Raw genomic sequence first — 12,256 nt, forward strand, 5'->3', positions numbered from 1 at the left:
CTTTCCATAGGTGTTGTGACCGACTTTCACATGTAATAAAGGTCAGGAAAAATGCTAGTATGTATAATTTTTCAGATACTACCCTGTGAATGCAAGAGACTGTTACTTTCTTTCCAAATAATATGTATCTCTTTTAGTTCTCCTAGATTTATATGCAGACATCTAATTCTTTTCTAAAAAACACCCTACATTTGTTTGAAATTTGTCAATGTAATGTATATATTGTTCCATCATTTTCATTTCATGATTCATAATCAATAATTGCAAAATGTCATATGAGACAGACTTACGTTTGGAGAAAATCTCAAAAATGTTCTAAAGCACCATGAAATGATCATTCTTGTTTGGAAAATAAACTGTTTATTTCTTAAAGCAAACTCAGAAAGTAGCACCCTTCCCCCCTCCGTAAAACCTAAATGTTTGAGTAGGAATCTCTACCTGCCTTGTCAAAAGGGTAGACTGGCTTAGGCATATAGTTTCTAAATTGTCCGTGTTCTCTAGAAAGCTGAAGTTACGTTATTGCACTTACGTGCAGGGAATGATAAATAACACAATCATTGTAGGCATCTTATTTTCCAGTGGTTTTTGAAAAAATTGTTTTAGGGTTCTATTTGGGACTTTTAGACACTAAAGCTTGGGGTAGTAGATTAGTACATCCTTTTAACTGGACAATTCCTGTTTGGAAGTTTTCCCTTCTTTCCTCCCTCCCTTCCTTCCTTCTGCAATGTTGAATGAATACATTTTTTTTAAGTTTTGTTTAGACTTCTGCTTGGCAGTCTATTTCTGTCAGTCTCTGATCGTAAAGCTACCGTCCTCCGTTTTCTTCTGGTCTGTCTCCACTTTCTCCTCTGTCTAATTAGATTTAAAATCTGAGCAGGATTTTGTCTAGCTCTATTTTATACTGCGATTTTACTTGAGACATTGAATGCTGACATGGAACTGCTCTCCAAACTCTATATTCTCTCTTCTATCAGAGTGCCACCAGTCACAGAACTATTTTTGTTTCCTGCTAATGATTTTTAGATAATTTCACAATGACTGATTTTTCTATAGAATGATAGATCCTCCCTCTATCATGCTGTCAGGCGATACATATACTTAGTTCTTATTTTCAGGATTTTAAGCTGAAGGCCAGATGGCAAAGTTTCCATCGAATCAAAGCATAGCTTTATTTCAGAGAGAGAGAGAGAGAGAAACGAGTCAAGAAGTAACTTAATCTTGAGGACATTTAATTGGGAGTTGTTTTGGATTTTCTTTGGCCATTTATTTGACAATGATAGTTTCTCACTAATTGAAATATGTTATATACCAGTCACTGAGGGACTTGCAACTAACAAGTTGCACTGTGTAAGGGAACTCGTTGGACCTGGTCTCGGCAGCAGGTGTAGGAGCACCACAGAAAATAAAAGAGAAAGTCACCATGGTATTTCTGCTGTTAGACTATCTAAGTTAAGAAGTCCCCAAGTGCATTTATTCAATGGCATTTACTGACCACTTACCATATTCTGCTTTGGAACAAAGATCTGTATGTTAAAAGGTGGTAACAGAGTGCTTTGCTCCCTTGGTCGTGAACAAAATATCTGTGTAATAGAGCAATCTACTAAGAAAACAAACAGGGGGCACCTGGGTGGCCCAGTCAGTTGAGCGTCTGTCTTCGGCTCAGGTCATGATCCCACGGTCCGTGGGTTCGAGCCCCGTGTCGGGCTCTGTACTCAACAGCCTGGAGCCTGTTTCAGATTCTGTGTCCTCCTCGCTCTCTGCCCCTCCCCAACTCATGCTCTGTCTCTCTCTCTCTCTCTCTCTCTCAAAAATAAACATTAAAAAAATTTAAAAAAAAAAAAAAAGAAAACAAACAGGATCTGTGTTACCATCTCTGCATTTTCAGAAGAGAGAGACCAGCTCTGGGGAGGGAAGGACTGAGCAGAGATCATGTGGCATCACCCAGAGTGGGGTGGCACAGGGCGGGGGGAATGTTTGGAGGTGTAAAAGTGGAGCAGGGGATGTAGGAGACATTACCCAAGGCTCAGAAGGGGGCTGAGTTTTGCCATGTCCCTCACGTAGCAGGGAAAGAGGCAGGATCTCAGACATCCTCAGGATCCCACAGAGTGGCTGTGTGGGGCAGCCTAGAAAGCTTGACTCTGGGGACCATGACACTGCACCCTGGGATGGATCAGACATAGTGGAGTGGTCTATTCAGTACAAACCCTAAGGGCGTAGAACCCCAAGTCCCTCAGCAACTCTCTGAGGAATTGAAAATCAGAGTCCCTTCCTCGGTTCTTCCAGGTACCACGTAAGCCCCTTGGATCCTCACAGCGCCCTAGGAAGGCTGAAATCCCTGAAACACATGTCTGAATAAGATTTCTTATCACCTTTTTGAGTGGGGAAGGATGCGTTCATTTCATTTAGAAAAATAAAGTGATGTGGCGTTTCTCATACTGTAGTGTGACAGAGTTAGGTCCACACCCACTTCTGAGCTCATTGCGCTTCCTGCCGTGTCTACTTCTCATCGTCACTTCTCAAGTCATGAAACTTCCCTGAACTCTCCTCCTCCCACCTCGAAAGCTACTCGTCCCATAGCTCATTCTTCCAAGTCTAGATATAAGGAGAAGCACAACAGCCTGTAATTAAATTCAGAAGTAAGTATTCATAGCCAAAAAAAAAGAGTAATTAAAGTGTAATCTCTCTGAGACTTTAAGTAAACACTTAAAATCTTCAGGGTGAAGGGTCGTCAAACTTGTTTGGGCAGCAAAACCCCATTTTCAAAGGAAATTTTCCACGGACCGAAATTTGTAAAGCGGACAATTTATAAAGCGAAATTTGCGGCACTCCCTGGCTAAAGCGGAGAGGGGACTGGAGACACCCCTCCAACCCACGATGTGGCCCCAGAGCCCCTTCCCTTGGTCTCCTAGAGTTCATCGGAAAACCACCATTCATTTTAACCTAAGGAATGAGTAGTGTGGGTGTTGGTTTGGGGGGAGTGGTAGACACATCTCCACAGGCCAGCGGGGAAGATTATTTTACGTACAAGTAGAAGTGTCCTTTATACCTATTGTCCTACCACACAAGCAAATGCTCCTCAGAAGGCCGGCTTGCCAGCAGGTTTGAGTGAGTATCCCACACTAACACAGAGGGATTTTTAACATTTCATCAGCACCTCATTTCCCTGCCAATTAAAAGAAGAAAGTTATAACATATGTATTGCCTTTGAACATCTCCCCCCAAAGGAATGATCATTTAGTTCTGCTAGACACCTTACTCTCTGTCTTTACTTAATTATTTAACAACTATTTAATTCTATCCTAGACTCAGGAGTGAGAGAAACTGATACAGTGCTTTCTCTCACGGAGCTTACATTCTAGAAGGGAGAGAGAGGGAGACAATAAACAAACAAATACATTCTGCTAATATAAATTATGGGAATCATAAAACAGTCTTTTTTAAAGCAGGCTGTAGTTCTGATGGTTTTGAGCATCAGCACTATTAGAAATGATTAGCATGGTGCACCATGTTTAATAGAGGCCTAGTAGATGTGCAAGAAGGTAAAGAAGAGAATGAGAGCATTTCTCACCTTGGAAGACAGATACTTTTCCTGAGGAAGCCGCATTTTAGTGATAGGATTAGAGAGAGAGACAGAATAAGACTGGCTTCATGTTTGGATGGTAAATATATCCCTGATGTTGGTGACTCTTCATCCCCAGCCCCCTCTATCTTCAAGAGTGATCATTGTTTATTTGATTCATGCCAACTGGTAGGCAAAACTGAGTACCACTCTGCTCCCCACAAAGAACATACTCATACAAAATCACTTAAAAATGCCTTAAAAAAAACACCCCACTTCCTTTGATATCTACCACCCATTTATTCGCTTCTGCAGCAGCAAAGTTGTCCTGCCTTTCTGAGCTACTTCCTCTCCTTTTATTCTCTCTTAAACACAGACTTTTGTCCTTCGAACTCCATTGAAACTGCTCTTATTAGAGCCCCCACTGACCTCACATTGCCAAAATGTCATCTGGGCACAGTGGTGTCAAATCGATATGCTGACAACTCACACATTAATATTAATATTGTTCCTATTTGTATTTTACTCCTATCTTCTTTCCCAGGCGTTGACCTTACATATCCAGTTGTCTACTTAATATCTCTACTTGGGTGCCCACTGTATATGTCAGATGCAACTAGTCCAAAATGCAACTCTTGATCTTTTTTCCCACTGTCTTGCTCCTCCAGTAGGCTTCTCCACCTCAGGAGATGGCAATTCCAGTCTTCTGGCTGGCGGGAAACTTGAAGTCCTCGTTGGCTCTTGTCTTTCCCTCACAATTCTCATTGTGTGGGCCAGAAAACCCTCCTGGCTCTACTTTGAAAACACACCCAGCATCCAGCCAGGTCTCGGCACCCTCACTGCTGCCCCCACGAGGCCGCCATCACTCTTTCTGGACAGCTCCGATAGGCTCCTAACACTAGTTCCCACTGGTTTCTTTGCCCCTCTAGAGTATTTCCAACACCACAGGCAGAGATCCTTGTAAACATAGGTCAGATCATACCACATTTTACTGAAACCTTGTAATGACTTTACTTTTATTTTAAGTCTTCGCAAAGCCCTAGGTGGTTGACGCCTCCCCTCTACTCTCCTTCCTGTCTTGCTACATTCTCCACCACTTGCTCTACTGTGGCCACACGGGTTTCTTTGCTTTTCCCATACCCCACACCCCCACCAGACATGCTCCTGCCTGAGAGTCTTTGCAGTGAGACCTCCTTCTGCTGAAATCTTCCCCCTGAAAGTTGGTTAATTCCTTCACCTCTTTGAAATTGTTACTTAAATGTCAACTTTTAGTGAGGCATAGCACTGGCTCCTCTCTTTCCCCATGGGGATGCTTTACTCGTTCATACACAGAGCTCTCTGATACCCATGCATACCTACCCATGTTAATGTTCAACAAAAAGAAGGGTGTGCTAGTGAGTATGGCGTGGAAAGCTGGGTAAGAACGAGTTGACTCACTTGAGCATATCGTTAGATTTTCTTTCTCCTTTCTCATCTTTTATCTTTCACCTCAATCCTTTTATCTACCCAAAGATACAGTGCTCTCCACAAGAGGAATTCTTGTATCAGCTGCTAAAAGATTAGACATGTTCTTTTTTGTCTAGTCAAATACTCTCGTAAAAGGTAAGAGCGATAGAGGTTGACAGTAACTTAATTTCAAGAAGCATGTAGTATGAAGGGCTAACAGGCTCTCAGTACAGGCTCAGGTGATAAGAGTCTCTGCCAGGTCAGCTTTCTTTTCAGATGTTGAGTTGAACCTGAGCTTCAGACTTTATACAAAGGCTCAAAGACTGAGTGAATGAGGACATTATACAGTCAGTGATCGGTAGGTAGTTTCCGAAAAGGACTCCAAAAATTAACAATCAAAGTATTGAGAGCATTTGCCAATATAAATGCCTCCCATAATACACTAGCAGAGCAAACTGAGAGACCTGGAAGCGGCTCTAGAAAATCTAAAGGTCATTTCAGGATATGGATGTTATTTCAGCAGGCTGTTATCAGAGACCAAAATACTGAAGAGTTGATCATCTTCATGGGTATATACTCTTCAGAATCCAGAGAATTCTGAAATCAGGTGGTTCATAATTATCCCCATCATCTGGACATGTAAACTAGTGTCTTAGGCAATATTCCTTTGTATGCTGCTATTATTGCATTAATATTAATCAGTTGCCACGTGTCTAAATGGAAATCAACTTTGGTGGTGAAGTACCTTTACTTGGTAAAATTATCTTTATCAGGTGACCATCAGTAGAATATATGCTACCAAAGGTAGGGGATTATTTTTGTTTTCTTCACTGCTGTGTCCCTAGATGCTAGAATAATGCCTAGCACAGAGTAAACATGATTAACTAATCAGTAAACTGATTAACAAATGAATCTTCTGTTGATCAATTTGCCATTGATTTACAGTCCAACATGCACCTCTCAGAATCATAGATGATTGTATAGCATGTCAAGATTGTATAGCATGACTTCTCCTCATGGGATCTTTCTTTTTCACCTTAAGGGCTAAGTCAAAAGGTTATTTGAATGAAGATAATTGGTATAAGAAGGTGAAATTTATGGTTGAAAAATTTCAACAGAGATTTGTTATGAGCTCTCTCAGGGTGTTCTCTAAAAAACCCAGAGCTGAGATGGAATGTCATCTCACCTGGTCCCAATCACCTGAAGGGCAGACATTTATCTTTTGTTTAGATAGAAAAATAAAGACAAACTTGAACTTTTACTTGGAACTGATGTCTTTGAACTGACCACAAATAAGGTGACCACACAACTGCTCTGGACAAGAAACCGGGCATGCGTGTGTGGTATGGAGGACTGAGCCTGAAGCTCAGACCTCATGATTCTGTGTCCACCTGGCTATATGACTTTGGGCAATTGTTGTCTTAACCACATGACACTCCAATTTCTGTATTTGTAAATCACCGTTTCCCCTAAGGAAGGTGAATAGAATGCCTGCCTGTCTACTTATGCGGCTGCTTGGAAATTCCAAAGATGTGTTTGAAGTACTTTGCTAGTTGAAGAGTTTTACACACCAGAAGTGGAAGTGCTGAATACAAGTTAAGGAGAAATCAAACAGAAAATAAACAAAAGTTATTCTGAGTTTACAAAAATAGTATTGATTAATGAAACTACGAACTTCTAAAGAAAGAATAAGAATAAACAAACAACCTACAATGTAAAACCAAGGGCAATCACACCTCCCACTGTGGAACCACACAAAAGAAGTCAGTGTCTGCTGAATCAGCCAAGACAGGGGGATATCAATAATCAAAACAATGCAAGCAATGCTATGTTTTAAATTTGATCCAGATTTGATATAACCATACACAAGAGATGGCTTTACTGGAGTAAAATATTTAGGGTCTTAACGATGAAATCTAGATGTTAGGAGCTATTTACGGGTGAACTTTCAGCTACATTTCTGGAGGAATCATCGGAGCCCTAAGGTGGGGAATGCAATAATTCTTCTGAAACATTGCAGCTGCTGAAATGCAGACAGATGGAATTTCTGCAGTCTCTAATATAACACAGAAACAATCCCAACAATAGGATAAACACTTATGCCTTGAAAATGTTCTCTTGACCCTAGAGAGAGGATATTGTATAGACCGGCCAGTAAAATCTTAGTGTTTTGGGTTCTCCTTTTATATCTGGTTTCCTGTGTACCTTTTAGAAGTCTGTGTTTGTAGGTATAGGAACGCAGTCCCGTGCTGAGTCTTCTAAGACTATTCAAAATATAAACATGTTTCATATTTTAGTAGTTGAGGTCCATAGATATAATTTGTATTGATACTGAAATGGTAGCATGTAAAGGAAAACCAGACATTTGTTGCTGATCTTTTGACAATTACACGTGAAGTAATATCATAAGAAACTTAAATCAATCAACTGGTAATTAATGTTCAGCAAATCAAAATTCTGATTTCCTTGATACCATTGGAAAATAATTAAGTAATTGCATTTTTTTCTTTGCTTTTTTGGTAATATACTGTGCTTCATTGAGATTGAGGTGACTTTTTCTCATCATATATTAACTAAGAACCTTCTGAGTGCCAGCCACTCTCTTAAGAGATACTTTTCTGTATTTCTAATTCTGAGTTAAAATATTCTGTTATTTCCTAGTTCTCTTTAGTTAGTCAACAAAGTTCATCTCATCAAGGAATATACCGTTCTGGGAGCAGTGACAGCAAGCAGGCAACTGACCACACGAATGATCACACTATCTTTTGTGGAGGGACAGAGACAAAGAGAGACAGAAGTTTTCAAGGGTTGCGTTTATTTACTGTTACTCTGAATTGAAAACTCGTGAAAAACTTAGCTTTTTTCTTTTCTGATTAAAAAAGTCAGACATCATGAAAGCCAGTGGTATGCCCCAGCCCAAAGCTCTTAGTCCCGTGAAAGGAAGTGGGCACGATCCCGTCCTGCACTTTCCCACTTCGTTGCTAAAGCCAGCAGGTGCACATAGTCCACATAGGGGATGCTCCTTAATCACCTGGCTCTGGTAGCGAGGGGGTGGCGGTATTTCTGGGCACCACAGGATTGTAACTATTGGAGAGACAGTTCTTGGCAGGCTAGATATATGCACCCTTATGTTTACTGCAGCATTAGTTGTAAAAACCAAGATATGGAAGCAACCGAAGTGTCCATCAGCAGATGAATGGATACAAAAGATGAAGTATATACATACACAATTGAATATTACTCAGCCATAATAAAGAATGAAATCTTGCCGTTTGCAACAACATGGATGGATCTACAGAGTATAATGCTAAGTGAAATAAGTCAGACAAAGACAGATACCATATGCGTTCATTTATATGTGGAAATTAAGAAACAAAACAAATGAACAAAGAAAAAAAGAGACAAACAAAAAACCAGACTCTGAAATATGGGGACTAAATTGGTGGTTGCCAGAGAGGAGGCGGGTGGGAGGATGGGTGAAATAGGCAATGGGGATTAAGAGTACACTTATCATGATGAGCACTGAGTAATGTACAGAATTGTTGAATCATTATATTATATCTGAAAGTAATATAATTAATTAATATAAATAATTAATACATATAAAATAATTAACCGCATGTAAACTATACTGGAATTAAAATAATAATTAATTAAATAATTAAAATGGATAGGAGATCTGAATAGACATTTTTCCAAAGACATGCAGATGGCCAAAAGGTAACTGAAACGATGCTCAGCATCACTGACAATCAGGGAAATGCAAATCAAAAGCACAATGAGATACCACCCCACCTCTGTTAGAATGGCTATTATCAAAAAGACAAGAAATAAAAAAGAAAGACAACAACTGTTGGTGAGGGTGTGGCAAAAAGAGAACCTTGTACACTGTGGGTAGAAGTGGAATTGGTGCCTCAACCACTATGGAAAACAGAATGGACTTTCCTCAAAAAATTAAAAGTAGAACTACCATGTGGTCTAGTAATTCCAGTTCTGGGAATTTATCTGAAGAAAAGGGAAACACTAATTCAAAATTATATATGCATTCCCACATTCATTGCAGCATTGTTTATAATAGTCAAGATATGGAAACAACCAAAGTGTCCATCAATGGATGAATGGTATATACATATGTGTGTGTGTGTGTGTGTGTGTGTGTGTGTATACACATAATGGAATATTACTGAACCATTAAAAAAGAACCATAAAAAAAAGGAAATTTTACTATTTGTGACAACATATATGGACCTCAAAGGCATTATGCCAAGGGAAAAGTCAAAGAAAGACAAATACCACATGATCCCTCTTATAGGTGGAATCTTAAAAACAAACAAAAGCAAAACAAAACACCAAACTCATGGACACAGAGAACAGATTGGTGTTTGCAAGAGGCAGAGTCTAGGGGGAGGTGGAAGAAATGGGTAAATATTGGTTTTTGTCTGTATTCGTTTAAATACATTGAATAAAAGATTTTTAAAAAACAAATAAAAGACCTTATTTCAAAAAAAAAATCCATATCTAAAAAAAAAACAAAAAAACAAACTCATCAAACCATAAGGGAAGAGAGCAAGAGAAGAAGGAACAAAGAACTAGAAAGCAGCCAGGAGGCAATGAACCGAATGGCAGTAAGTACCTACCTAATAATTACTTTAAATGTAAATGGACTAGGACTCACGTTGTGGTGGCTGTGGGAGGTGCTGCTGTGAAGACGAGGAGATGGGGCAGAAAACTGGTTGGTCCCACAAGAGCATAGGGCATGAGTAGGGCAGGGGTCCTGACTCAGGAGCTTCTGGCCATGCCTGGTCTCTTCATTGTCCTGGAAAAGGTCTGACGTGGGACTGAAATGAGAGGGACTCCGTGTTCCCTGATCTCTGTATGTTATCATCTCGTGTACACCTCATTCCCACAATAGTCCGGCTTGTCCGTTCCCTGATCTGCAAATCCCCATTCCTTCATGGATTTGAAGGCTCTGCTTTCCTCCTTGAATAACTTTGCATCCCTCTCACTTGCTGAAAGTTGGGACAATGTTGGATTATGGTGGAACCAATCCCACAACACAGTGAACACACTCTTCCTTACCAATAACTTGACTGCGGAAGTGATGCAGGAGGCGCTGCAAAAGAAGGCAAGTCTCACTCTCTCCTACCATCTGCCTATTTTCTGACCCTTGAAGCACATAACCTGGAAAACCTGGAAGGAATGCCTGGTGCTCCTGGCTCTGGGAAACCGTCCATATTTATTCTCCTCACACAGCCCAGGATGCTGCGCCTCAAGAAGTCAGCAGCCAGTTGGCTTAAGGGCTTGGAGTTTGCAAGTCCAGGCCCATACATCCTTCCAAAGCTCCCAACTACTCCACGAGGGGAATGTACAGGGTAGAATTCGGTGTTAACTGCACCCACGGACAGGCCAAAGTCATTTCTGCAGTGAAAGGAATTGTGCGTGTCACTTCTTCTACTAGGACTGGTGATGAAGAACAAACGTGGATTAGTCTGAATTGTAGTCAGGGGGATTTGATGCAGGTGGTGGCTGTTCTTTCTAAGAGCAGACATTTTATCAGAAGACTGAAATTCTGTCACTGGGGAAGCCTCGGCTCCCACATGCTGGAATGGGACAGTTGTGCACGGTGGATGTGTCTGTTTCCTTGGCAGCCATGATTGTGTGAATCAAAAGTCACTTTAAACTATCTCATGGTCGCCTTGCTCTTGAGGTAAGAAGGACCTTGGTGTCTCCAGTCAAAGCTGTGACCCTGTGCACTGGTTCTAGGAGCACTGTGTTGCAGGTTGGCAGTGGCCGACCTTTCCCTCACAAGTGAGATGTCCCGTCGTGATGCTCTGTATGCTGCACCCCAAGGAATAAATGTCATCCTGTGTCAACACAGCAACATCGAGTGAAGCTTTCTTTCTGATCTTCGAGATATGCTGGGTGCTCCCTTAGGAAAATAAGATTAATATTATCCTGTCAGAAACAGACAGGGACCCGCTTCATGTGGTGCACAGCATACAGGAACAACAGGATGACAAAGTCGACAAACTGATTGGTTCCCAATGTGAATGCATAACGAGAATCAATGGAGTTGGTATCCTTCTGGAAGACTGTCTTAGAATGTACTTATTTCTGGTTTCTAAATCTGCTTCACCAAATGTCCTGTAGCTCATATGGTGAAAACCATGACGTAACCACCATTAAAGAACAAATATTCATCATAAAAGATGAACTAAGAATATACAATGTAAAGTATATATTCATTATAAACTCCAGGAAAGATCAACTAAAATCTGTTTACTTAACATTCTTGGTAAGTAGCTCAAGTAATTGTCTCCTTAGCTTAATTAAAGGTGGAATGTGTCATTCTAGATCTTTCTGCCCTTAACCAGTTTAAAAACATACTTTTAGGGGCCCCTGGGTGGCTTAGTTGGTTGAGCATCTGACTCAACCAACTCATGTCATGATCTCCTGGTTTCTGGGATTGAGCCCTTTATGGGGCTCTGGGCTGACAGCACAGAGCCTGCTTGGGGTTCTCTCTCCCCCTCTCTCTGTGTCTCCCCCACTAGTGCTCTCTCTTTCTCAAAAATAAATATTAAAAAAATAAAAGTGAAAACATACTTTTAAAAAACTTCAGATTGGAACACTGATCTCTAGGTAGTAGCCTCTAGAGGGCGATAAGGTCTGTCTGTATGTTCCTGTTCCTAGATTACTAATCTCACCTAAATTTCAAAATCAGAGGGAGGTTTTTTTTCTTAATATACATGAGCATTATTCATAACTATTATTTTATTGCTTTTAGGTAACTCACCTGTAATTTTATTAGTAATATATAAAAATGGTTAGCTTTCAAAATAATACCAGTAATTATATAATATTAATTTTGTGCCAGGCACTCTCTTAAGTGTGTTATAAATATTTTCAATTCTTTATAAACAAGAATATAGTTATTATTATCCCCATTTTACAGATGAAGAAACTGAAACAGAGGTTAAAGAGTTTGCCCAAGGCCACATAGTTAGGAAGTGATGGAGTTAGGACACAAACTCAGGCAGTCTGGCTCCAGAGTCTGTGTTCTTAACTACTTCTTAATCAGCATGGATGATAAGACTGACATAGGAAGTATGTAAGAAATCCTGAAGGAAAAGTAATCCATTTTAACTGGGATTTTCTCTGGATGGTATGATGGAAGGTTTTTCTTTTGAATGCTCGTATACATGTATATTTCTAATTTATGCTAAGCATGTTACTTTGATAGTGAGAAAAGAA

The 12,256-nt window shown here is 40.2% G+C and overlaps 1 protein-coding gene and 1 pseudogene across 5 annotated transcripts in view; both read left to right on the forward strand.

Moving 5' to 3' along the window:
* The window catches only part of CORIN (corin, serine peptidase), a 260,054-nt gene that overhangs the window by 142,326 nt on the left and 105,472 nt on the right, over positions 1-12,256 (forward strand). The window lies entirely within an intron of this gene.
* Positions 9,682-10,861, forward strand: LOC115512671 (annotated as a pseudogene).

Source organism: Lynx canadensis, chromosome B1, assembly GCF_007474595.2.
Source record: "Lynx canadensis isolate LIC74 chromosome B1, mLynCan4.pri.v2, whole genome shotgun sequence".
Lineage (NCBI taxonomy): Eukaryota > Metazoa > Chordata > Mammalia > Carnivora > Felidae > Lynx > Lynx canadensis.